At 39.0% G+C, this 27,043-nt stretch overlaps 1 protein-coding gene and 1 pseudogene across 1 annotated transcript in view; both read left to right on the top strand.

The window, feature by feature from the left end:
• LOC148946691 (uncharacterized) overlaps positions 1 to 27,043 on the top strand; it is a 165,785-nt gene that overhangs the window by 118,801 nt on the left and 19,941 nt on the right. The gene's annotated exons all lie outside the window — the stretch shown is intronic.
• LOC148946692 (ras-related protein Rab6 pseudogene) lies at positions 9,748 to 10,374 on the top strand (annotated as a pseudogene).

The raw sequence follows: 27,043 nt of genomic DNA on the forward strand, positions 1-27,043 counted from the left end.
TTATTCTGAGCTGTTTTGGTTTTCCCTCCACAATTGACCCTCCCCCCCCCTCCCCTGCCCTCAGAAATAGGGGAATGAATGGCCTCTGAGCCTTACCCTTGAGGCAGATCCCGGTTATTTTCGATTCTGAGTATTTTTGGTTATCCCTCCAAAATTGACCCTCCCCCTCCCCCCTCCCCTGCCCTCAGAAATTGGGAGACAAAGTTAACATGAGTTCCTTTTTGAAATTGAAAATACTTTTCGAATGGTACTTGCGTGTTATACAGACCTAATCCGAGACATAAAGCTAGTTCATGCAACAAATAACCTGGGTTAACAACACCTTTAGGGTTATCTTAAATGTTAATCAGTTTAATCCTTTTTTTTCTCCACCGTCATACAATCCAATCACTAATTAGAATCATTCACACTCCTATTATTCAAAACATTAATTAATATCGTTCATAGAGTCCAATTTGCGAATTCCTTATCCCTTTTTGCAAAAATGTCAAATACACACTCTCTTTGAAAAACTAAACCAGACTATACCCATCAAACCGGACTATACCCATCAAACCAGACTATACCCACCAAACCAGATTATACCCACCAAACAAGATCCATAGGTACATGCACTGGAAAGGTGTCATGGACTAGATTATACCCACCAAACCAGATCCATAGGTACATGCACTTAAAAGGTGCCATGGAATGTAAAGTGGGACAAATAACATGGAGATTGCTATATGTCTCCTAGAAATATAATGTCATACCCTACTGGCATATAAGGTTTATATAGAAAGTTGTCGTAGAAATTTCAAAAAGGGCTCATTTGTTTGGAAATTGCCATTTTTAATAGTCGAAAGTGATTGGAGAGTAATTGACCCCTCTCTCACGCCCACAATTTCCCCAAACACATTCAATCAAAGTTTAGAGATAGCTGTTTTGTTCAACGTAGTTGATAGTTCTGGAAATTATGTTATTTAAGCATGACAAATCCACCAGAGCCCCCCAGGGCAAAGGTTATAAGTTATGCCTAGGGGACATATAAGGTTTTTATAAACAGAGTTGCCGTAAAAACTTCAAAATGGGCTCATTCAATTGGAAATTGAGAGGGCTAGGACCCTTTTTAATGGTCGAAAGAGATTGGAGGGTAACTAACCACCCTCTCACGCGCACCATTCCCCCAAACACATCCAATCAAAATTTTCAGATAGCCGTTTTGTTCAACGTAGTAGAAAGTTCTTTGAAAGTGAGTGGAGAGTAATTGACCCCCCTCTCACAACCCTCGTTTCCCCAAACACCGAGAATCAGAGTTTAAAAATAGCCATTTTCTTCATCGTAATTGAAAGTTCTGGAAATTATGTATTTGATGATGACAAACCCCCCAGAGTCCCCAGGGCACAGGTTGTAAGATATGCTCTGGGGGCAAATAAGGTTTTCACAGATAGAGTTGTCGTAAAACTTCAAAAGGGGCTCATTCAATTGAAAATTGAGAGCGCTAGCACCCTTTTTAATAGTCGTAAGTGATTGGAGGGTAACTAACCACCCTCTCACGCGCACCATTCCCCCAATCACATCCAATCAAAATTTTCATACAGCCATTTCGTTCAACGTAGTAGAAAGTTCAGGAAACTAGGTCTTTGAGGATGACGATCCCCCCTCCCCCCTCCCCAGCCCTCAGGGCAAGGGTTGTGAGTTATGGCCTGTGGGCATATAAGGTTTTTATTGAAAGTATTGTCGTAGAAACTTCAAAAGGGCTCATTTGATTTGAAATTCAAAGGGCTAGTGCGTTTTTAATAGTTGAAAGTGATGGGAGAGCGACTAATGCCCCTCTCACGCCCACCATTTTCCCAAACACATCCAATCAAATTTTTGAGATATCCATTTTGTTTAACGTAGTTGGAAGTTCTGGAAGTTATGTCTTAGAGGATGACAACCACCATCACAGCCCTGAGGGTAAGGGTTGTAATTTATGCCCTGGGGGTATATAATGTGTTTATAGAAAGCGTTGTCGTAGAAACTCAAAAAGGGCTCATCCGATTGGAAATCGAAAGGCCTAGTGCCCTTTTTAATAGTCGAAAGGATGGGAAGGCTTGAAATTTTTATAGTAAAGATCGATTTGGGTATAATGTATGTTTTTTGTTGTTGTTGTTGTTCAGACCAGGGCACTTCGTATCGAGGAAGTTGTCATAGGAACTTTGAAAAGGGCTCATTCGATTGAAAATACAAATGAATGTGCATTGTCACTTTAATATACATATACTGATGTTTAGTATTCAAAATGTTAATATTATTTGATTTGTTAAAGTTATAAAAGTAAAAACATTTATATTTTTTCAGTAGTGCAAATTATGTTTTGGCATTGGGTAGGCATAGGGGGTTTGAGCCCAACTTATGTTGATTTCTGCTCGTTTTGAGTTTGAATCGGTTATTTACTGTAATTTTTTTTTCATTTTGGGTTTACTTTATTTATCGATGCTGATTTGCGGTAGTTTCACGCTTGGTAGGTTATTTGATTTTATTTTTGCTCATTTTTTGTTTAATGGAGTTCTTTACTTTCCTTTGAAAAACTTATTTTGTGGTAAAAGTTTTTTTAACTAATAGAAGTTAAGAGCAACAAAAAAACCATGATATCTACGTTTAAAGAGCTCCTTGTTGTATGAGCCCCTAGTGGTTATCACTGAAGGGTCATTTTCAGCGAAACATCAGGTAGAGGGGTAGAGTAGATATAGATAACCACTTCTGGGTACAGATTCACGGGCAAATCCAGAAGGTAGTTTTAGGAAACGTGCCCCTCCTTCCACCTCAGAAATCCCAAAGTTACTCTAATTACAGCGTCAGAGGGGTGGAAAATAGCGACGGGGGAGCCAAATTTTATCGGTGTCCCCTAAAATTAATTTTGTATCCGCCCCTCCATAAATCCTTATTATTTTAAGGAAGTAGTTGAGCTAGATGAAAATAAACTTCAAGAAAGTATTTCAAATATAAATTTCTAGAAATCTTTGTAAGTCTCATTCATGTAGCTCTTGAAAACATTGAACAAAAAAGTCTAGAACTTGTTTGCTTACCCTACGCCTACGCCCGAGCCTTAGTTTGAACAGTTTACCTTTAAACAAGTTATGTTTCTATAGAGGCTATTTAACTCTTTTTCTGTTTATTATCCTTCTCTCAAAAATAGGAAAACAAATATACTCGTATATTGGCGTCACAGTTTTTGGGTTATCCTAAGAAGGTTGGGGATTTGGACCGATTTACGGGGAGAAATACAGCAGAAAGAAATCTGATGAGTATAGCGTTAGATTTTGTTTTGCCACAAGGCACATTCGGGAGGCCACACGGATTTTTGCCACTTGGCAAATAAAAAATGTATTGGAATTTCGTAATAACAGAGAAAAAAATCAGTTTAGTATTTGGTGGGCCAAACAATTTAGGGTTTGGATAAATGAGACCCCTAGCCGTCCCCCCCAATTCACTCTACTGGTCTGCATGGTGCTCCATTGTTACTGAAAGTTATAATCTGCTGAAAAATGAAAGAAGAGGTTAAACTTTCTCTAGAAACAAACCTTTAGTAGAGGATGTATCGACCAAATTTTCACTTTTAGGTTAATAATTGAGAAGTGCCTGAGTTATCAAACACCTTTGGTCCTCAATTTTATAGATTATGACCAAGCGTTCGGTTCTGTTGATAGAAGAGCTTTAGCAAAGGTTTTATCCTTGTATGGTACTAAAGTTCGTTCTTTAATGTAATGGGTCACTTATCATAGGCAGCGCGCTAGTGCTGCCTAAGTAAAGAACGATGAGGGTACAATGTGTTTTTTTTCTCTCCATACCCGGGCACTTCGTATCGAAGGTGTTGTCGTAGAAAATTTGAAAAGGGCTCATTCGATTGGAAATTGGAGTGGTTAGTGCCCTTTTTTATAGTCGGAATTGATTGGAGGGCAACTAGCCCCCCCTCCCCACGCCCGTCATTCCCCCAAATACATCCAACCAAAATTTTGAGATAGACATTTAGTTCAACGTAGTTCATTTCCAGATAAAAAATATCTTTTTGAGGAGGACACTCCCCCACCACCCTCGGGGCAAGGATTTTAAGTTATGCCCTAGGGGCGTATAAGGTTTTTATAGAAGACGTTGTCGTAGAAACTTCAAAAAAGGCTCATTAGATTGGAAATTCAAAGGGCTAGTGCCCTTTTTAATAGTCGAAAGTGGTTGGAGGCAACTAACCCCCCCCCCCCACGCCCATAATTCCCCCAAACATATCCAATCAAAATTTTGACATAGCCATTTTGTCCAGCGTAGTTGATTTCCAGATTGAAAATATCTTTTTGAGGAAAACACTCCCCCACAACCGTCGGGGCAAGGGTTTTAAGTTATGCCCTGGGGGTATATAAGGTTTTTATGGAAGGCGTTGTCGTAGAAACTTCAAAAAAACTCATTCGATTGGAAGTTCAAAGGGCTAGTGCCCGTTTTAATACTCGAAAGTCATTGGAGGGCAACTAGCCCCCCCCCCCTACGCCCATCATTCCCCCAAACACATCCAACCTAAATTTTGAGATAGTCATTTTGTTCAGCGTAGTTGATTTCAAGATAGAAAATATCTTTTTGAGGAGGACACTCCCCCACCACCCTCGGGGCAAGGGTTTTAAGTTATGCCCTAGGGGCATATAAGGTTTTTATAGAAGACGTTGTCGTAGAAACTTCAAAAAAGGCTCACTAGATTGGAAATTCAAAGGGCTAGTGCCCTTTTTAATAGTCGAAAGTGGTTGGAGGCAACTTATCCCCCCCACGCCCATAATTCCCCCAAACACATCCAATCAAAATTTTGAGATAGCCATTTTGTTCAGCGTAGTTTATTTCCAGATAGAAAATATCTTTTTGAAGAGGACACTCCCCCACAACCCACGGGGCAAGGCATTTAAGTTATGCCCTGGGGGTATATAAGGATTTTATGGAAGGCGTTGTCGTAGAAACTTCAAAAAAGACTCATTCGATTGGAAGTTCAAAGGGCTAGTGCCCGTTTTAATACTCGAAAGTCATTGGAGGGCAACTAGCCCCCCCTACGCCCATCATTCCCCCAAACACATCCAATCTAAATTTTGAGATAGCCATTTTGTTCAGCGTAGTTGATTTCAAGATAGAAAATATGTTTTTGAGGAGGACAGTTCCCTACAACCCTCGGGGTAAGGGTTTTAGGTTATGCCCTGGGGGTATATAAGGTTTTTATAGAAGGCGTTGTCGTAGAAACTTCAAGAAAGGCTCATTCGATTGGAAATTCAAAGGGCTATTGCCCTTTTTAATAGTCGAAAGTGATTGGAGGGCAACTAGCCCCCCCACGCCCATCATTTCCCCAAACACATCCAATTAAAATTTTAAGATAGCCCTTTTGTTCAGCGTAGTTGATTTTTAGATAGAAAATATATTTTTGAGGAGGACACTCTCCCACAACTCTCGGGGCAAGGGTCGTAAGCTATGCCATGGGGGAATATAAGGTTTTTATAGAAGGCGTTGTCATAGAAGCTTCCAAAAAGGCTCATTCGATTGGAAATTCAAAGGGCTATTGCCCTTTTTAATAGTGGAAAGATTGGACGGTAACTAACCCCCCTCTCACGCCCACCTTTTCCCCAAACACATCCAATCAAAATTTTGAGATATCCATTCTGTTCAACGTAGTTTAAAGTTCTGAAAATTAGGTCTTTGAGGATGACAACCCCCTCACAGCCCTCAGGACAAGGATTGTAACTTATGCCCTGGGGGCATATAAGGTTTTACAGAAAGTGTTGTCGTAGAAACTTGAAAAAGGGCTCATTCGATTAGAAATTGAAATGGCTTGTGCCCTTTTTAATAGTCGAAAGTAATTGGAAGGCAACTAACACCCCTTCCACCTTCACCATTTCCCCAAACACATCCAATCAAAATTTTGAAATAGCCATTTTGTTCCACGCAGTTAAAGTTCAGGAAATTATACCTTTGAGCAGGACACTCCCCTCACAGTCTTCAGAGCAAGGGTTATAAGTTATGCCCTGGGGGCATATAAGTTTTTATTGAAGGTGGCAAGGGTTATAAGTTATGCCCTGGGGGTTTATCAGGTTTTCATTGAACCCTTTGTCGTAATAACTTGAAAAAGGGCTCATTCGATTGCAAATTCAAAGGGTTAGTGCCCTTTTTAATAGTCGAAAGTGATTTGAGGGCAACTAACCCCCCTCTCACGCCAACCCTTTCCCCAAAAACCTCCAATCAAAATTTTGAGATAGCCCTTTTGTTTAACGTAGTTGAAAGTTCTTAAAATTAGGTCTTAGAGGATGACAACCACACTAACATCCCTTAGGATACGGGTTGTAATTTGTGCCCTGGGGACATATAAGGTGTTTATAGAAAGCGTTGTCGTTTCAAAAAGGGCTCATTCGATTGGATATCGAAAGGCCTAGTGCCCTTTTTAATAGTCGAAAGGGATAGGAAGGTTTGAAACTTTTACAGTAAAAGTCGATGTGCGTATAAGTGTTATTTTTGTTGCTGCAGTTGTTTAGACCAGGGCACTTCGTATCGAGGGAGTTGTCGTGGGAACTTCGAAAAGGGCTCATTAGATTGAAAATAGAAAGGGCTGATGCCCTTTTTAATAGTCTATTGTGATTGGAGGGCAACTAATCCCCCTCCCTCGCCCACCCTCCCATTTGCCCATTATGTTTTAAAACTAAATGGTGCCTTAAGATTAAATCAAAATGCACTGTTAATGCTAATTCCCAATAAGGCATGTCAGCAGTACTCCAAGAACGATTGCGGGTATTATTTTCAGACTTTTGGGGCTACTTCTGCTCTTAAAATTTAACCAAATCAAAATAGCGTAAGTGTTTCCAAGCTATCAGAGAAAGTAAACAGATTTTTTTGCGAATGGTATCAAGTTTTCCATTTCACGTCATCTACAGGAGGTATGAAACTAAATTAAACACTACTATTTGTGTCGTGATTTTTAAAAGGGTGTATGTTATAAAAAATCGCTTAAAATTTTTCTCCAGCATACAAATAGCAGGCCAAACTATAAAGTCTTAAAAAAAGAAAAGATTTAAAGCATTTTTGTTCTTTTTCCCTGAAAAGACTATGTCAATATAAAATGAACAGAGATTAATCAAAAAAATTTTTTTCCACAAAATAAGTTTTTCAAAGAAAAGTAAAGAACTCCATTAAACAAAAAATGAGTAAAAATAAAATCAAATAATCTACCAAGCGTGAAACTACCACAAATCAGTATCAATAAATAAATGAAACGCAAAACAAACAGAAATTACAATAAATAACCGAGTCAAACTCAAAACGAGCAGAAATTAACATAAGTTGGGTGCAGAACCCCTATGCCTTCCCAAGGCCAGATCAAAATTTGCACTTTACTGAAAAAAATATAAATGTTTTTACTTTTATAATTTTAATAAATCAAATAATTTCAACGTTTTGATAACTAAATATCAGTATATGTATATTAAACTAACAATGCACATTCATTTGTATTTTCTATATTTGTTGAATCTCTCATTATCTCCTCTTTCAGTTTGAGCATCGGTTAATAATTTTATTGCAAAGTGTGATCAATTCAATGTGTGTTTTATACTGTTTAATTTCATATTTCCACTAAATATGACAAAATATGTCCTATTTCGCCTTTTGAAGTGCCAATATGTCTACGGAAAACAATCAACCTAATGAATTAGTTTCTAAGTAAATTTTATACAAAAGCAGCTGTAAAAAAAAGCAGCTTCACTTGCTTTAGCAGCATCAAACAGTTCGTGGTAACGAACTATATAATAAGAGCGACTCGTCTCAATAGTAACCAAAACTCTAAAAAACGGAATTTTGATACCAATAGATACACCAAAAGAATCGAAATTTTATGCTAGTTTAAAATAATATAGGTTTCATTAAGTTTAAGCTTACCCATCAAAAGTTACAAGCCTGAGAAAATTCGCGTTATTTTTGATAAAAGGGGAAAACACCCCCTAAAATTCATAGGATCTTAATAAAATCACACCATCAGATTCTGCGTATCAAAGAACATTACTGTAGAGGTTTCAAACTCCTATCTGCAAAAATGTGGAATTTTGTATTTTTTACCAGAAGAAAGATCACGGGCTCGTGTTTAGTTGTTTGTTGTTTTTTTTTTTTATCCCAGGGGGATCGCATCGACCCCTTGATCCTAGAATGTCACGGGAAAGCTCATTCGAACGGAAATTAAAAGTTCTAATGCCTTTTTTTAATTAAAAACAAAAAAAATAAATAGAATCACTTTATTAAAAAAAAACTGCATTTTTGGTGTCTTCATACTGCGAAGAGTTTTTTACCAGGAACGGAGAGAAGCGTAATCCCACGATAGTTGGAGCAGATTTGACGTCTGCCCTTACGTTTCCAGAGCGGCAATATGATGTCAGCACGCCAGTCATTCGGTATGCTTTCCGTCGTCCATACAGCTGAGAAGATTAGCTGGAGACACAGAATCATCGCTGCACCCCCGTACTTGAGGAGTTCTGGAGAAATACCACAGACGCCGGGGGCTCGATTATTATCAACCGTTTTACAGCATTTTGGATCTCAAAGGTGGTAAACGGTTGCGATACGAGGTCGGAAGTAGCCTCGGGTGTGGTCATTTGCTGCTTGAATCAGATCAGGGTCGGGATGAGCAACTGCCTCGGCATTCAGAGGTGTTGAGAAGTGACTGCTAGAGGCAGAGAGTTGGCCTGCATCGTCATCCGGCATGCTTCCGTCAGCAGACAAAACACGGCTCACGGTGGAAGTCTTCCCTTCCGTCAGCTCGCGGAGGTGTTTGTACAGGGAGCAGGTGTCTCCTTTTCTTGAGGCTTCTTCAAGATCGCTGGCTTTCATGTCGACAAAGGTCTTCCTATCACTGTGCAGTAGGCTATTGCACAGGCAATTGAGTCCTCTGTACTCTGGCATATTCTTTGCTAAGCGGGCCTTCCGGCGCAGCTCGATTACAGACAGAGATATCCAGGGATATCCAGGGTTTATTCTTGTGTCTGCTGCGGCCAATGGTACTGCCAGCAGAATCGAGTATATTATCTTTGAAAGACTTCCAGGCTACTTCAGGGTCGTCCTGAAATTGGAGGCAGCTAAACTGGTTAGAGATATCGAGAGCATGCTTCTGTTGCATCTCAGATGTAGCCAGGCTACTCAAATCGAGCTTGGGATGCCGTCTTTCTTGTCCTTGTGATCTCAGGTGTAGCCTGAGTGTGGCGACTACCATCCTATGGTCTGTGTTTCCAAGCTCGGCCGACCTATAAGTCCGGCAATTTGTTATTGACGAGCGCCAGCGACCCGAGATCATAACATAATCGATCATCTTCTTTGTCTGGCCGTCGATACTATACCAAGTGTATACTGCAGTATTTTCAAAAATATTTGGTTTTTGAAGCGAGTCCGATTTCTAACACCGATTGTCTATTAATAACCATATACGAAGTATTAAGTGACGTGACGTAATATGCAACACCGATTTTCAACTAATAACCATAAATGACGTAATAATTGACGTTAAGTAAAAATGTAAAAAATATAATTTTTATTTTACTTTAATTTTCAGTCCAGAATCGCTAATGTTCTTATGTAAACTGCAAAATTATTTATGGTATCTGAACAATAATTTCAATCGTTTAATTAAAACTAGAAAAATACCTGAATAATTTTAAATTAGTTTTATTTTTTTATGTTCTTGGTACTCGAAGCGTGACTTAAACAGGAACTGTTTGAAGAAATTAAAAATTCAGGAAAATGACCAGCTCAGGGGAATTTGGTAATCCTATCCGGAAATTTAAGCTAGTTTTTCTTGGAGAGCAAAGTGTTGGTAAAACGTCATTAATTACCCAGTTCATGTATGGCAGTTTTGATAATACCTACCGGGCTACAATTGCCATAGATTTCCTTCAAAAAACAATGTATGTGGAGGACCGAACTGTCAGACTTCAAATTTGGGATACTGCTGGTCAAGAAAGGTTTCGATCTTTAATTCCGTCCTATATTAGAGATTCCCGGGTTGCTGTAGTAGTTTATGACATTACAAAAGCTAATTCATTCCACCAGACATCTCGCTGGATTGATGATGTAAGGACCGAAAGGGGAAATGACGTAATTATTATGCTTGTTGGAAATAAGACAGATCTCTCAGATCAGAGGCAAGTGTCCACCGAAGAAGGAGAAAGAAGAGCACGTGAACTCAGTGTAATGTTCATCGAGACATCTGCTAAAGCAGGATATAATGTCAAGCAGCTTTTCCGTCGAGTAGCAGATGCCCGTCCTGGTATGGGAGCCGAGAAGAAACCTCCTGAAGACATGACTGAAGTTATTCTGAAAGACACTCCAATCGAACTGAAAACAACAGGAAGTGGATGCTCTTGTTGATTGCTTATTGTGTCTTTTTTCTATAAACAAAATAGTATGTCTAATGGTTTCTTTAGTCCTCCTTCTTCATTTTTTTATCTCTTTTAAGATGATTTGAATTCCTGCAAGATTCCAAAAGTGTAATGATTCAATGCGCAATTTTCAAGTTGTACCGTGTGCGCCTTGGGAAAGGAAGGTGCATCAAGCTAAGAAGCTGTACTTAGTCTGCGCAACTTTGTCGCCCTCCCAGTCTAAACCCATCTACGTCATTCCTTTGAGTCTTGCCTCCAGTTCGCAGCAAGTAATTAATCCCTGCTGAAGGCCTTGTAGAATCACTGTCTTCGTGTCTGTTATTAAAATCCTAATTGCTGATCTTAAAGTCATTAGGCTGCCGTAATTCAAAAGGCGTTATTTGGTATTGTTTATAAAACTTAAAATTTTCAACCCATTGCCTCTGGATAAATGAGTCCGTCAACTGGTTCGACTAATTGTAGATGTCTACAATTCCAATAGCTTTAATATTGCGGGATAAGGTACACACGTAATCCGTGGGTGAAGGTGAAAGTTTGTTTCTTAGTTGAAAGATCGTTCATGAACTGATTCAGCCCAACAGATACCACCCCTTTTCACTTCTACTACCAAGCATGTCAGAATAATAAAACCCCCTAGACCTATCTTAGATCTATTCGGCTCTTGAAACTGTAATTTTTTAAGATCTTTCATTTGGTGGTTTAAAAATCTCGAAGTTCTTTGAGCAGTGCTACATTTTGGTCAGCGTTGCCATGTCCAACTGACAACAAATGAGCAATTGTAATTGGTTGAATATGAAAATGATTTCCGTGCATAAAATTCTAATATTTATAATCTTTTAAAGCTATTTTGTACCATGGGGTCTTAGCTTTTTCTTTGCTGTATTTTCAGCCTTTTTTAATTTGGTGAATTTTTTAAAAAGTGCATAACTACAAATAAAGATCTGTTTCATTGAAAATAGAATTCCTAATTTTTAAAGATATATATGGTTTTTTTTCAGTTTCCACTTAATTAAGTAGTAGGAATGGGCCAGAAGGTACTGACGGAAGTCCATCTATGGGCATAGAATACTGCGGGGAAAATGCACATGCGCACTGAATACTAACAGGACAATGCTATTGATCCACTAACGGAATAAGATTGCTGTGAATATAAGGAAGGATTTTTGCTATATTTCCTGTTAGTGTGAGAATAGAATTCAAGGAGTGAGAACAGTCTGACTTTATTTATTCATTGAGATATATTTGCAATAATGAGGGGACTGTTTACACTATTGGAAGTTGATAGTAGAGTTGATAGCAGCAGCAGCAATGATACAAGAGCACCAAACGTTAGGGTAGAAATCACAAGAGGATCACGGTTTTGTCTTGAATAGGATGAAGAATATGCAAGATATATGTTATCATTGAGTTAATTTAAAATGGAGGACCAATTATGCTTCGCTGCAAAAGTTGATATAGCACATGTGAATAGACTTCAGCGTGCTTTAAATGCAATAGTGGAGCATATAGATGATAATAAGTTGTATCGATAGTTGTATGTATATAATATTTGTTATTGTTGTATGATCACACTCAATAAAATTGTTTCCAAATCGGAAATGTCCCATTTCTTTTTGTTATGTTTTAGGTTATAAAATATTCTTGAAGTAGAACGAATCGTTATTATTCTAGAGTCAGCAGCGAGTGTGATAAGATTAAAAATGAATAAACTTGAGAAATAGAAAATTAGGTCGAATCTTGTGATTATGGAAAAATATTTGATTTTGGATGACGATTTTCTCGAGTTATCCCTTCAACGGAAGATCTTTTCTAAGGGAAAACTTGACAATATAATGAAAACTGACTCTCCCCCATTGGACTATTGTATGAGGATTTTACGACGTGACTCAAATGCTTTTACTCAATTTATTAATATATTAATTGAAACAAAGCAGAATAATATCGTGGATATACTTTTGAAAACATTGCCATAGATTCTATGTAGATGGCTCCCCCTTCGAAAGAAGTTATTTAACGTCACAGAGCTTATCGAATTCTCTGAATTTATCGAATGTGGATCAGTTTCTTTTTAGCTGTGCGACAGTTGACATCGGAAACAAAAAATTTTTTTTATACATGTCCACTTTGTATGTACACTCTTGGCAGCTGGTTATCATGTGAGAATTGTACAATTATTGATAAATATAATGAAAAGTGGAAATTATGCAATCCATATAAATTACATAGAGGATATGTAGTACAAATTAAAGGCTGTAATTCATGTCTTGAAGAGATTTGTGACTCTCAACCTAGAGGGCATCCATGCTCCAATTGCCACCATGACAAATGTGATCAGTGGGAGAATACTTATCCCGGTTTTATTGGAAAGAACCCCAAACGTGATTTTAGTTTATTTCTACGAGATTGGTATCATCGTGGTTTTAAATTATTTTGGGAGGAAGAATCAGGTCTATGATTCAACCGTTGGGGTAACAAGACTATTTGGTTTCTACGTCATCATTGTGACGACACTGCCTATTACGACTATAAACCCTGTGATTTTTATTTGGCAGCTAACGAATGTGATTCACAATTTGAAAACACTGTATGTGATATTGCTTCAAATAGACAAATTGAAACACGTGAATTTCACAATATGAATGCAAATAGTATCATTGACTATACAAAGAGATAAGACAAGAGTGAAGTTACATTGCACTGTAGAAAATGTAACCCTGACTTTGCAGCCAATCAAGATCAATGTACAGTGAATTCAAATGATCTACCAGCATTAGTGATTCTGGACAGTTGTCTATACACCGAAGAAGAAGAAGAAATCTAAAGTGAAGAATGAAGACGTTGTATATATACATTTTTTCTTTATTAATAATCAAATTCACATACATTTTTTAAGCACTTTACTCGTAGGGCACTAAAATCAATATTATACAGGTCTGAAAGAATATTTTCCACCATAAATTCGTTCAGACGTGGATTGTCTACATAAATGTTGAGAAACTGCTTGTAAGTATAGCCGCGACATCTGAACACGAAATATAGTAGCGCACGGAAACCACAGCTTTTACTCGTCAGATCTTCCACTCCCTTCCGATTTTGAATAATAGTTTTTCCACTGCTCTCTATATAGTTACTGATGTGAGGAGTGTAGAGTGTATAGGGTAGGCCGAGAGGATCAAAAATTCAATCGTCTTCAGTGTTTGAAAGATGCACAACCAATGGCCGGTATTCACAGTCGACACACTCCCCGTTCGTACTATACTCATATCCTGGGTGCCAGACAGGTCTAGTACAATGATACCATGTGTTTTAGTGAACATTTCTTCGATTATACCATTTTCAAATAGTTGTGAATCTCGATCTAGGGTTGTCAACTCATACAAAGTCCTATAGGATTTATCAAAAGATAGATTGTAGAGTGGGATACCGTTTACTTTGCACACAAGAGATGAAAGTCCAAACAGTTCAAATTTATGTGGGCATCCAGTCCACGATCCTATTGCACTAGCGCTTTTTACAAATGCCAATGCTAATTTTGACAGAATTTCGACATTGATAAAAGATGAGTTGGCGAAGGTGCTTGAGCCTGTGGCAATATGCCGTTGATTGGTGATTGTATGAGGAACAAGTAGTTTAATATTATTTCCACTAGCTGTCAGTTTTTCCACTGCCAAAGCAACAGAACCCATAACCTGCTGCTTTCTTACATGTAGTATTGCCGAGGTGAGGGACAGAGTTACATCTGGATTAGCAGGAGGTTCCTTTTGTAAATTGAAATTAGATGGAGCAAGCGTCAATTTTATATCCACTTCAATATTGGGTGGTAGCCATTGGGGTATATTAAATATTTCATGATATATTTTTCAAACTAAATGTAATTCACTAGTTGTAGCATTTTTAAGTGCATCTGTACTATTAGTATTAGTAATATATTCATATCCATTGGAAGTGCCTCTCAATTCCTTGTGTGACTTGGATGTCATCAACATAAACTGCATATAGCTTGTATAATTCGAGAGATTGTTGCTTGTGCTCACCAAAGTGCCATTTATGTAGACACTGATTTGACGAAAGAAATTATGTAATATACAAATTTTGTAGGATATTCCATCAGCACGAACTGGCAATGTATTGTCGGATTTCCAGACTTTCATTTGTAAATCTATAAATGTTGAAGACATGACCATAAAGTAGTCTTCATTGGAACAAATTTGAAAGTGGATATTATTGGAGAGGGATGTTTTGGATAAAATTGTTCATAGTATCCATGTTTTACACTCACATCAACATTTTCTGAATTGAATAGTTATAAGATGAAGTGATTGAAAGCTGGGAATCCTTATGCGGTAGATATGCCATTGTTCGGTCTATGTAAAGAAATTTAGTTTCTATCTAACAATTCTCTTTCTGGGGCTTCTTCTACTGTTTACTTTGCGTGTCGTCTTTTTCCTTCTTTTCTTTGACAGGGGTGATGTCTTTCGTTTCTGACCTGAGTAGAGACTGATGAGTGATGCACTGTTTCTCGACCTTTTTAAACCTTTTCCATTTTGTTAAGATTTCAATTGCTCGCCAAGGGTTCACGCACTAGACCTAAGATTTCCCGAAGCACTGTTTTTAAAATCATTGCTAGAGCCCCAATAGTAACGTGTAGAGGATAAAAAATCTGTCGCAGCCGGTACAATATATTTTCTAGCCAGAGGTAGTACCGAGCAAAACAGCTTAGGAAACGAACTACCAAGGCCATAGCTTGAAATTCTTAAGTAACCTTTATGAAAGTCTTTTCCATTGTCCAGTGCTTTTTGGCCCAGAGTATTCACATAGCAGTAGATATCAGGACAAATGAATACCACTTTTCTATTAGAGATCTTGTTTGTTTTGAACATTGACAGCGACGGGTCGAAAATGGCATGTAATCACAGCCAAACCTTTTGATATTGCTAGGGGATCGCCTAATTCAGTTCTTAGTGTTAACATGCAGAGTTCCAAATTGGGAGCGTTTACGGGGATAAACTGAAGATGCTTTATATTGTAATGATGAATATGTTCTTGATTGGTTTTACGTTCAAGAACTCGTAGGAGGGGGACATTGCTTTTGCCAAATATGGATGTTTTAACATATGAAGCGTAGAGAAATATACAAGTGTCCGTGGAGAAGGCAGGCGGGTAGTCAGCAAAAATAAAATTAGTGTTTCCAGCACTTTTATTATTGATTAATATTGAGCTTAAAGCCAAGAACATCTTTTAGATTATCATTGAGAATAACCTTTTCATTGGTAATGGGTGAACTAATGTAGATCTTGCCCTCTTCCTTTGAATAGTTGAAATGAAAGGCTCCTTTTTTACGAACGAAAATTCTTTGATTGGTAGAACGACATAAATCATTCATACAGGTGAGTTCTTTGTAGGGTAATTCAATATATGGATAATCCATCCAATTGATCATTTGAATTTTATGCTGTTCGCTATCTGGCGGTCGCGGCCAATCATAGGGTCTAATTTTTATATCATATTTGTAATCTTTTCTCAGGATGTCATATGTATTTTTGAGAATACAGTCAACAAGAGCCACTTCATACGCGCTGTAGAATTTGATAGTGGGGGAGAGTTTCGTCCAAAAATCAATTGTTCTATTCAAATCATTGTAGAGAGGATCGGAAACATTGGACATGAATGTCACATAGAAATCACTGGGCATTGTTAATGTATCCCACCGCAACCCAAGAATCAGAATCAGAGTTGTATCCTAGCCAATGAACAAGCAACTGTCTCTTGCCCCTGCCTGTACGACTCTTTAATATCTTTTCAATTTGATAAATTTCACTAGTTTTTCTAACTTTTTGTAGTTCATATTCATAAAAGCCGCCGAGGATCTCATCATCTTTTGTATCTCACGGCCGATATGTCGTGGGTTCAGTGTATAGGATTTTGGACACTTTAAAAAGTTCAGTGCTCCATAATAATTCCCCTTTTCAAAAATATTGGGGGTATTATTAATTCAAACAATATCACCAAAATTGAATTTCTGCTTCACAATTTGTTTTATTATCGCTTTTTCACTGGAATATTGCTTTAGAAAAGCATCAAATGTATTTTCACTGCAATGAACTTCCGTTTGGGCTGAGTTGGACAGGGATCGTTGTGGTCGTTGGTTATATGTTTGTATGATTTTATCTAAATCGTGAATAAAAGCAGCAGCGTGCAATATCTTGAAATTAAAAGGAGAATCGTTCTTATCAATCGTTCAGCCAATGCAGTCTTTATCGGACTGTGATTGTGATATAGCTTTGTATTATATTTCAATAGAGCCTTTTGCACTTGAGGATTAACAAATTCGCCACCGCGATCCGATTGAATTTTTCTATAGCAATCTTGTTCAAGAATACTTTCTCAAAAATGACCTACTTCAATATAACGCTTGGATTGCAATGGAATAACATGAGTAAAGCAGGTAAAGACACGGATTGCCACTAAATTATAATTTTAGGATATATTTTAACGTCGTTGAATTTTGTCTATAGTTAGAAGTTCAGTTTGTATTATATGCAGAGGGAAAAGGCCTTAGTTTGTCGATATTGTTTGCCACGAAGCCTACGATTCCGATGCAGTGCGTAACTCGGTTCATTTTCTAGATACTCTTATTATTTTTTAATGTGCTGCCACCTATTTCATAGGCAACCTTAGAAAGTGTTGTGGGGAAACTTAGACTTCCCACTTCACCAATATTTTTATAGACATGTTTTAAAACTTCATCCATTCTGAACAGAAACACGTAGTGTAATGTCCACTCCCCTTTTGTACACTGGAGGGCGGTGCTTGTGACGATGAGTTGATATCGATACGTCTTCGCTTTTGTCTAGCTGTCGTCATCATCGTTGGTGTTATCAAATCATTGCTTCTGCTGCTACTACGAGTGCTAGTATTTTCCAAGATTGATTTAAAATCTTCATCTTCTTTTTTAAATGGTGTTGGCGTTGTTAGAGGACTAACACCTCTACTATATTCTCTTAATTTCTTTAGAATTTGCTTATTGCCGATAAGAATTTTCGGGAAGTTTGATGCAATTAGAAAGGTGTATAGATTATTGTCAGACGATAAAAGTCCTTTACGATTCGTAACCAGATCACAAATTAAATCAAATAGATTATAACTTTTTCCCTGAACTATAATTCGTGTCCCTGTGTTATCGACTTGAACTTGATAATAATCACAACTTTCCAACATGAGATATGTTAATACTCTTTTACTCTGTTCTCGATAGGTCACTGGCAACAGGTTTTTAGTTGATGTCACTATGGAATTCAATTCCTTCTCCTTTGCTGCTGTTAATGTTGCTGCAGAATCTTGAGGAGATGTTTCCTGTTGGGGGGGGGACGGATCTGTGATGGTAGTGGATCTCTCACGATAAGGTCTATGTTTGTCCACACGACGCAGTGCATCTTGAAGTAAAACTCACTTTTCATGATAAGTGATATTTTCATCATTAATGAATTGGCCTAGACTCTCTTCAAGGTTTTCTAAAGTCGATAATAAAAGTTTTGTTGGGGTCAATTTATGAGCTTTAGTCATCTCTGGAGAACACTTCACATGTCCTTCGACTATAGGTAGTAAAAGCGAAAAAAGCTACCGCCCTTCTGAAGAAGACGTTTTCTTTTAAAATGTTTTCCTTTGTTTTTGAAAGCCAAGGCACATACAGTGGAATGATGTTGCTTGGTTTGTTGTCTAACACCTTCTGGCAAGTGTACATTTCTCTCAGTTAAATTTAAACAAAGTTCAGATATTAGTTTAATAAATTCTTTTTCAACACCATGTTTGAGTATGGCCTTCCTGAGTGGAGGTTTTGAAGTGCCTAGAACAGAAAATACATGTCTCTTTTCGCGTAGTTTCTTCAATGTCATGATGGCAACTAATAGCCTTTTCTACTGTTCACCGGAAGATATAAAGTAATTTAATGTTGAAAATATCTGTGACTACACGTAGATCCTCGGGTTTATTCTGATTAAGATCCAGCACAATGTACCCATAGGGCTTATTTGTTACCTGGTTGTATGCTGAAAGTAGCAATTTGGGGGCACCTGGATATATTTGTTCTTTGAGAGTTATTAGAGAACTTGGGTCATAAACAACTCGGTAGATAATATAGATGGTGCAATTCAATGCAAGAGTTCTCAAACAATTGCTCAGATGAAACAGATTGTGTAGAACTGTGGTTATGGAAATGTGCTCATGATGAGAGCAAACAGTAAACAGTTTTAGCATTTCCTGCGAGAACTGTTCAATCGATTCAGCTAAATCATCAATAATCAGCCATGAATTTGGTTCAATACTACTGAAAACGCCAAGTCCCCGTATTAATTGTATTGGCATGGATGCGGCAGTGGCAATAGCTTTTATTTGGTCGTAGGATTCTTGCCAAATATCATAGCAATAGTAAATTTTCATTGGTTTTTCCAAAAACATTTTATTACAATTTTTAATTATTTTAGCTAAAACTGTCGTTTTCCCTGATATTGACGGGCCACACAGAAACAACCTGAATGGTGTTTTAAATTGATACATACTGCTGCTATTGACAACAGTTGGACTAACAACAATAGCAACAACAACAATATTTTTCATTTATTACCAAAAAACAACTTAAAATACAGCAAGAACAGCAATAGCAATATGTGCACAGCAATAGAAACAGAGCAATATTTTTCATTTATTGACAAAAAACAACTTAGAATAGAACACGAATAGCACAGTTGAACAAATTTATAAGATATGAGAAACCTGACAATTTACAACATTTAAAAGATGAGAATCTCCTCCCAAGGGCCCCTCCCCTCCGGGGCTGAAGGCCGGGCCGGGGCCGAAGGCTGGCTGCGGGTGGAACTCCCCATCCCCTGGGGCCGCGCGGGGGTGGAAAGCGGAAAAACAAACTGTATACAATAGCAGTTGCTGCTGTAGTAAAATGGCAACGAAGATTTTAATTGATAAACTGTTTTTGTCCCCCCCAACCCCCATTTTATACTTTTTTTTAATTTAAGTTAGTTAAATTATCCAGACCGAGTTGGTTTCGATAGTCCACACATTCAACTCGATCTGAAATTCGATAGTGACCGTGGGGGAGTACTTTCACACCATTCTCGAGCACATAGATCTTGTCGGATATGCATGACATGGCATTTTTTTTCCACTCTAACGGAATAGTTCCTATACTGTAGAGAGCGAATTGCTAGCACTTTTTTTCTTGGCACTAGACAACTGTCTACACAATTTCTGTAGACACTCATGGCGAAATTATTTTTTACAAAGTGTCTAGGCACCCCTTTGCACGCCTGTTTTATATCCTTGCCGTGTGTTTCTACACAGTAAACTTTGGGACCGGGGAACACCCCATTGGATATTAAATCATTCCCCTCTCCGATTTTAACATTAATAGCTTATTGGGGGCCTGGTGTTTCACAAACTCGTAGTATATACCCTCATTCCAATTAGTTTAGTTCATCCACAAGCTGATGTGCACACCCATTTCCCAAATCATTTAATAAATCCTCGGTTTTAACTTTTAACAACAGACAATATGTGTCCCCATAGTAAACTTGAACCCCCCCCCCCTCCCTTGGCCATTGTACCTTGCACACATTGTAAAAGAACGACAACATGAGTTTTTTGGAAACTTCAAGTACTAAACTACCCTCATAATATTCTTATTCAGAACAACATTTCTCTTTTTTCTGTGTAGCAGAAACATCTTCGGCTCTATGCTCGTGAATGTTGTAAAATTGGGATTGGCGATAAGTCGTGCACATTCTTTGGGGCATGTTACGGCGTCACAACCTGATCTTTTTTGTAGGCTTTCACACATTTTTCCAAAAACTGAATTTAAAATAAGCCCGTATAATTCTTTTTCAACTTTACTTTTTGCCAGTGATCGTTTACTGACAAAGGTGTTGGTAAACGTCTTAAAGTAGGGTTTTTGATGGAATTGCAGAGCCCTGTGTATTTTAGTGACCCTGAAATCACTACTCACCATCCATCGCAATAGGACGTGGTGATCAACACTATTCTGTTTCGAGTCCAGATCGGCAATTAGTTTCTGCTTGGAGGGGGCCAATGCATGCCCATATCCTCGACCAAAGACCGATTTAATGGGCTCAAAGACTCCTTGGTCATATTTCTCTTTTTTCTGTGCAGTAGAACCATATTTGGCTCTATGCTCGTGAATGTTGTAAAATTAGGATCGGCGATAATTCGTGCACATTCTTTGGGGTATGTTACGACGTCACAAGCTCATTTGTTTCGTACGTTTTCACACATTTTCCGAAAAACTGAATCTAAAATAAGTTCGTAAAATTCTTTTTCGACTTTACTTTTTACCAGTAAGTGTTTACTAGCAAAGGTGTCAATAAACGTCTTCAAGTTGGGTTTCTGATTGAATTGCAGGGCCCTGTGTATTTTGGTGACCCTGAAACGATTGCTCACCATCCACCGTAATAGGATGTGCTGAACAACAATATTCTGTTTCGAGTCCAGATCGGCAATTAATTTCTTCTTGGAGTGGGTCCAATGCATGCCCATATCCTCGACCAAAGACCGATTGGACGAGCTCAAAGACTCCTTGGCCACAGGTCCATTCATACATGAAAATACAAAATCTTTTATTGTATCGTGAAGTTCAGCTCGTATATGTCCGTCAGTTCCAAATAACACTCCTCTCGGACCATTTTCCTCAACAGTGTAAATGTCGGGGATGTCACAAGGATTTTCAAGCCATTTCTAATTGCCACATGGTAAACAGTAGTGAGACATCGCCGAGGGGTACAATGATTTCATGTCAAGAAAAACTGCATTGGACTTTACACCATCAGCAGAGTTCTGCCCAGTTGGATCCGTTGTTAGGACGCGATCCTTCTGAAAAACATATCCTTCCTCATAGATCTTTCTACCGATAGGTGTTGATCCACATCGGTGATCAACCGTATTTCCTCCCTACTAATTTTTAGAATTAAGTCCATGACTTGCGGTGTTGAAAAATAATAGCCAATGTCTAACCCGAATTCTGAATAAATTTGATCTATGTTTTTGCAGACAATATCCAAAAGAGTTAACAAATCACTGGCCAAGTACATTCTACAATAATCCCAACTATTTTTACAATTACCCTTAGCCACCCTCTTAGCAAATTCATAGTCCTCGTCAGTGCATTCACTATTGGTAAGTGAATTATAGAATGCATCAATGGGAGGGAGTTTCTCCTCACTTAACTGCAGGACAGAGCAGTAATAGTCATATCCATATATGCCTTTACAGGTCATTAAGTCATATATTTCACTGTCTGGAAAGCGCTGTTTAAGCAGAGGGAAACTATCAAATTAGTCAATTTTCTGCATTTGAATGAGTTGACTCAAAGCCTTGGGGAAAGACTATAAGAATCTAAAAAACCGATTTTATCCCAGTACGTATGCCCATTATCCACTGCCTGCCATTTAAACTCTAAAATCAGTAGCTTCTCAGCAGATTTGGGGATAATATTGTAGGTAAATGAGTTATTTACCCATGGACTATCTGCTCCCCCTCCCTCCCTTTGCATACGTGCCAAAGCCGGTAAAATAAATTTCAAATCATAAATTGAATTTTGTATGAAAACCGTATAAAAAACTGCTGGCTTAAATTCACATTTCACGATTGGTGTGCTACCTCCCGAAAATTACTACCCCCTGAAGATATGTCCTGCCACAAGTGATCATGATTCCTGACTTTCCCCTTCCCACCTCTAGTCTTTTCCCCCTAGTCTCATTCCCCTTAGTCTCCTCTTCAAATACCCTTTTACAAACCCAACGTATTGTCTTAATTTTAATGGCCAGGCAATCCTCTGCTGACAATATCATTGGGTAGTGGGTATTTCTCAAACGGGAAATAGCTCCATTTTCAATGATAATGAATTTAGTAAATGCTTCGATAATGCAATCATTCTCGTCAAATGTTTCGACTATTTCTAACATTTGCATAGTGTTAGACCTGTCTCTTTGTGCGTGGGCATAGGAAACTGCTATGGCTTGATGTTCTTTGAAAGGATTCGTAAATTGCGGGTCGTTCACATCCACCAGTTCAGTTTCACAGTCCAAACTTATTTTATCGCTTTGCATAAGAGTATTCTGAAATTTTATAAAACGTAAAATTGTACGGTCCCCCGAAACTGTTTCTACCGATTGATAGACGTGTCTTTGACAATGTAACATGTGATTTTGTAACTTTAATTCAGTCAAAAATCTAGACAGGCATGTTGGACAATAGTATCGTGTCCCCTTATTATTACCCTCCCCCAGAACTCTACTGATATCCGTAATAGGATTGAAATGGCCAATTGAATTGGGCTCACTAGGTGGTGTATACAACAACCAAACCCAGTGTCTCACCGATTCAATCGACGGGGCCCTTACTGGGAATATTACACCCTTTGTATTAGAACGCATACCCGCTTGAAATTCTGTTTCGTATTGGAGCACAGTAACACCGATATTTAAATGGGAGTTGGTCCGTTCAAAAATATTCATTGACCTGAGTGTTACCGGAAATGAGTGATGAGTGATATCACTCATTTAATTTTCGAGATGAGTGATAATATTGTCAACCCATCGCATAAATACAGTCTCGTAATTTTTCAAATGAGGAAGCACTACCAACATTTCGGTGTGTACATAATGGTCATAGACCTCCCCATGACTCTCATTTAGAGAAAATATTTTTAAAACAGTTGAGACTTTGATACTGTTTCGACCTCCCATACTTGAATCTGGTTTTCTAAAAGTGCACGTATTTTTCCTACATATTAATGAACGATATAAATGGGGTCGGTTATTAAACTTACCCCCATTAGTGCATTAAATGGAACACCCAATTTTGCAGTATAAGCGACTATTTTATTCACTATCTAATTTGTTTTTTGAAATTCCGGTGGTAACGAGAATTGTGTATCATTACCTAAACCCTTTCTCCCTTGTATATCATCATCAATAGCTAAACCCTCTTCCTCTTGTATATCACTATCTAAACCCCCTCCCCCACTTTTTTCAACAATGGGGCAAGTCTGTGGAATAAAATTTCCCAGTTCACTTAGAACACCCTCGAGTGTATCTGGGCTGTGAGATTCTTCCCAAGCCATTTGTTCTTCCATTATACTTGGTTGAACTGGGACGATGTCCATTAAATCAGTGGGGGGAGGGTTCTCATTTAACTCTTTGGGAAAATTATCTAAATTATCTAAATTTTATTGCAACAATGCAACTTAACCACGGTAAATCGCCCTCTGAACTAACTGCATTGTCTTTTTCAACTATACTATTATCAACACTGAAATAATTATTCAATAAATTGTCTGCCCATTCCGTATCATTGATAGAAGTATCGTCTAAATTAACACTACCTTCATAGCATTCCCGTACCTTAATATCATGAAACTCCATTGGCGCTTCAATTTGGATCATTTCATGACTCGTTTCCTCAGATAGGTGAGAAGGTAGTGCGTACGGAACCGTTGTAGCCTATAAAGAAACAGCCACTTAATTTCGAAGTGTCTAAATCACCCTATTTTTTAAAGAGTCGAAAATTGGATTATTAGCGACTCTATTTTCTAATTGTTTATAACATGTGCTTAAAAAAAATACACACTTAATAGTCGTAGCAATGCCACTATCTGTGTACACATAGTACCATTTGGCTAGTTTTTAAGCTTTGTAATCGTGTCTATTTCAAAAATTGACATCTTGTGCTTATTTCTATACCAATAACAATAGTGAAACTATGTTTTCAGTTAAAAAATTGAATTTTAATACTCACAAATTTGCAATACTCATTATACTATCTCAGCAAATTATCTAGTAGACAGAATAAAAGCAGCGCATGCGCCCCACACACACACACACAATAAAATAGTGAAAATCATGACATGTAACATACTTAATAGCATCGCTATTTTGAATTTGCAATACTCATAGTTTTCATAGCGAATTATCTAGCGGAAAGAAAAATAAGCGGTGCTTGCGCTGTCTGTTATGAAAATGACTTTCTAGTTTCATCTTAATGTACTCAAAATGGAAAACAAATATCATATGAAACTATTTATCAACATCTGCCCCCACACCTCTTGCAATTCATAGGATTTACTGTAGACAATATGACGGGAAGAAAAAAGTATCTTTTTCAGCATCTTTTTCAGCGAAGCCAATGCTATCCTAATTTATAAGATTTAGCAGGTCGGATGCGTGCACTTGTCAGGATTCGATAATTAAATAGCTATGAAGTATTAGCGATATATTTATGTCGTTTGGGAGAAAAATCATTAGCGGAAATAACAAAAATTTAAAAACTCACATTAAGGTCTGCATCTTGCATGTGAACGGCTTTAGGGGCCACATCAACTTCACTAGCATGGAGAGTTGTTTTTGAATGCCCAGGCAACGCTTGATAGGGGGTGGACGGAGCAGCAACGTCACAGCCATGTATAGGTGGGGTACACTGAGCAGTGATGTCATGACCTTGCACGGCTTGTGCAGGCAGAGCTGGTCTGGAAAGAGCTGAAGGTCTTGGCCAACGGCCATACTGGATAACTGATGCCCTCACAGGGGTTTTATCAGTGGTTCTTGCCCTCTTGTTGGGTGGTGAGTATTGCTCAAAATTTTTCTTAAAAGAAATTAAATTTTAGTTTTTCATATAGCTAATGAAAAAACCGGGAATTATGGGGTGGCTTGACTTACTTGACTTAAGGCTCCTGCCGAGGGTTCGGCGTAGAGAACGATGAGACTAGGCGCCTCCAGGTTGACCTATCGCTTGCCAGGATCGCAGCTTCTTCCACCGGGATGCGGGCTTGGGTAAGGAATTCATCGGCTTTGTCTTTCCACCTCGTGGGTGGGCGTCCTCTGGGTCGTTTCCATCCGTGTAGGGTGGGGTCGAAGTCGAATGCGACCCGTGCTGGGGTGTCGCGTGGCATGCGCAGGAGGTGGCCGTACTACCGAAAAGTACGCTGGCGAGCTGCATCGTGAAAGGAGTTTACGCCGTACGTGATAGGAGAGTCTGGTTGCTAACGAAGTCAGTCAAGTGAAGTTTTTCGATTCTTCGGAGATGTTTCATCTGAGCGACATCGACGGCGCTGAGGATAGATTTGGCAGCTGGCCACGTCTCCGCTCCAAACAGCAGGACGGTGCTGACTGACGCATTGTAGATGCGCATTTTGGTAAAGCGGCTTATGTTTGGCTTTCGCCAGATGCTGCTAAGCCTTCCAACAAGTGCTGAAGCTTTGGCAATTCGAGATGTAATCTCTTTTGTGATCAAGCCAGCATTCGACAGAATAGATCCCAGGTAAGTGAAGTCTTCAACCACATCTACTCGGTTGCTTCCGATGTTGACTTCCTTTACAGTAGGACGAGACGTGGGGGGCTCAAGGAGCATAACTTTGGTTTTCTGCCAGTTGATCTTCAGTCCAACTTTCGAGGCTTCTTCTGAGAGCACCTGGAGAGCTTTGGTCGTCTTATCGACGATGCTCGCAACTAGCGCTATGTCGTCGGCGAAATCAGCATCAGAGAGTACCCGGTCTCCGAACTGAAGACCGAATTGAAGGAAATTCATCGTGCTGGCCATAACATGGTCTATGACGCAGTTGAAAAGCTCGGGAGCGGCGGCGCAACCTTGCCGGACGCGAGTCTTCACCGGGAATGTGGGACTGCGTCTTCCATTGACTTGCACGCAGCTTTCCGTATCCTCATACAGCTTTTCAAAGAGTGAGCAATATTTCTTGGGTAGACCCGTAGTTCTTAGTATCAGCCAAAGTGAACGGCGATCAACAGAATCGAAGGCAGCCTTCGATTGGACAGCCTTCGGCAGTCCACGAATGCGATGTACGCTTTTTGGTGGAACTCTCGTGTCTTCTCGTTCAACTGGTGCATAGTAAACATTTGCTCTGTCGTCGACCTGCCGGGCATGAATCCGGCTTGCTGGACTCTTCTCTTTCTACGCAAAAAGGTGGAACACCTGTACAGGAATGACATGGCGAAGAGTTTACCAGGAACGGAGAGAAGCGTGATCCCACGATAGTTGGAGCAGATTTGACGGCTGCCCTTATGTTTCCAGAGCGGCAATATGATGCCAGCCCACCAGTCATTCGGTATGCTTTCCGTCGTCCATACAGCTGAGAAGATTAGCTGGAGCCACAGAATCATCACTGCACCCCTACTTGAGGAGTTCTGCAGAATTACCACAGACGCCGGGGGCTCGATTATTATTTAACCGTTTTACAACATTTTGGATCTCAAAGGTGGTAAACGGTTGCGATACGAGGTAGGAAGTAGCCTCGGGTGTTGTCATTGCTGCTTGAATCAGATCAGGGTCGGGATGAGCAACTGCCTCGGCATTCAGAAGCGTTGAGAAGTGACTTCTCCAGGCAGAGAGTTGGTCTGCATCGTCATCCGGCATGCTTCCGTCAGCAGAAAAACCACGGCTCACGGTGGAAGTCTTCCCTTCCGTCAGCTCGCGGAGGTGTTTGTAGAGGGAGCAGGTGCCTCCTTTTCTCGAGGCATCTTCAAGATCGCTGGCTTTCTTGTCGACAAAGGTCTTCCTATCACTGTGCAGTAGGCTATTACGCAGGCCATTCAGTCGTCTGTACTCTGGCATATTCTTTGCTAAGT

This window comes from Artemia sp. Qi Xiang Cuo, chromosome 11, assembly GCF_049724085.1.
Source record: "Artemia sp. Qi Xiang Cuo chromosome 11, ASM4972408v1, whole genome shotgun sequence".
In the NCBI taxonomy this organism is placed as follows: Eukaryota; Metazoa; Arthropoda; class Branchiopoda; order Anostraca; family Artemiidae; genus Artemia; species Artemia sp. Qi Xiang Cuo.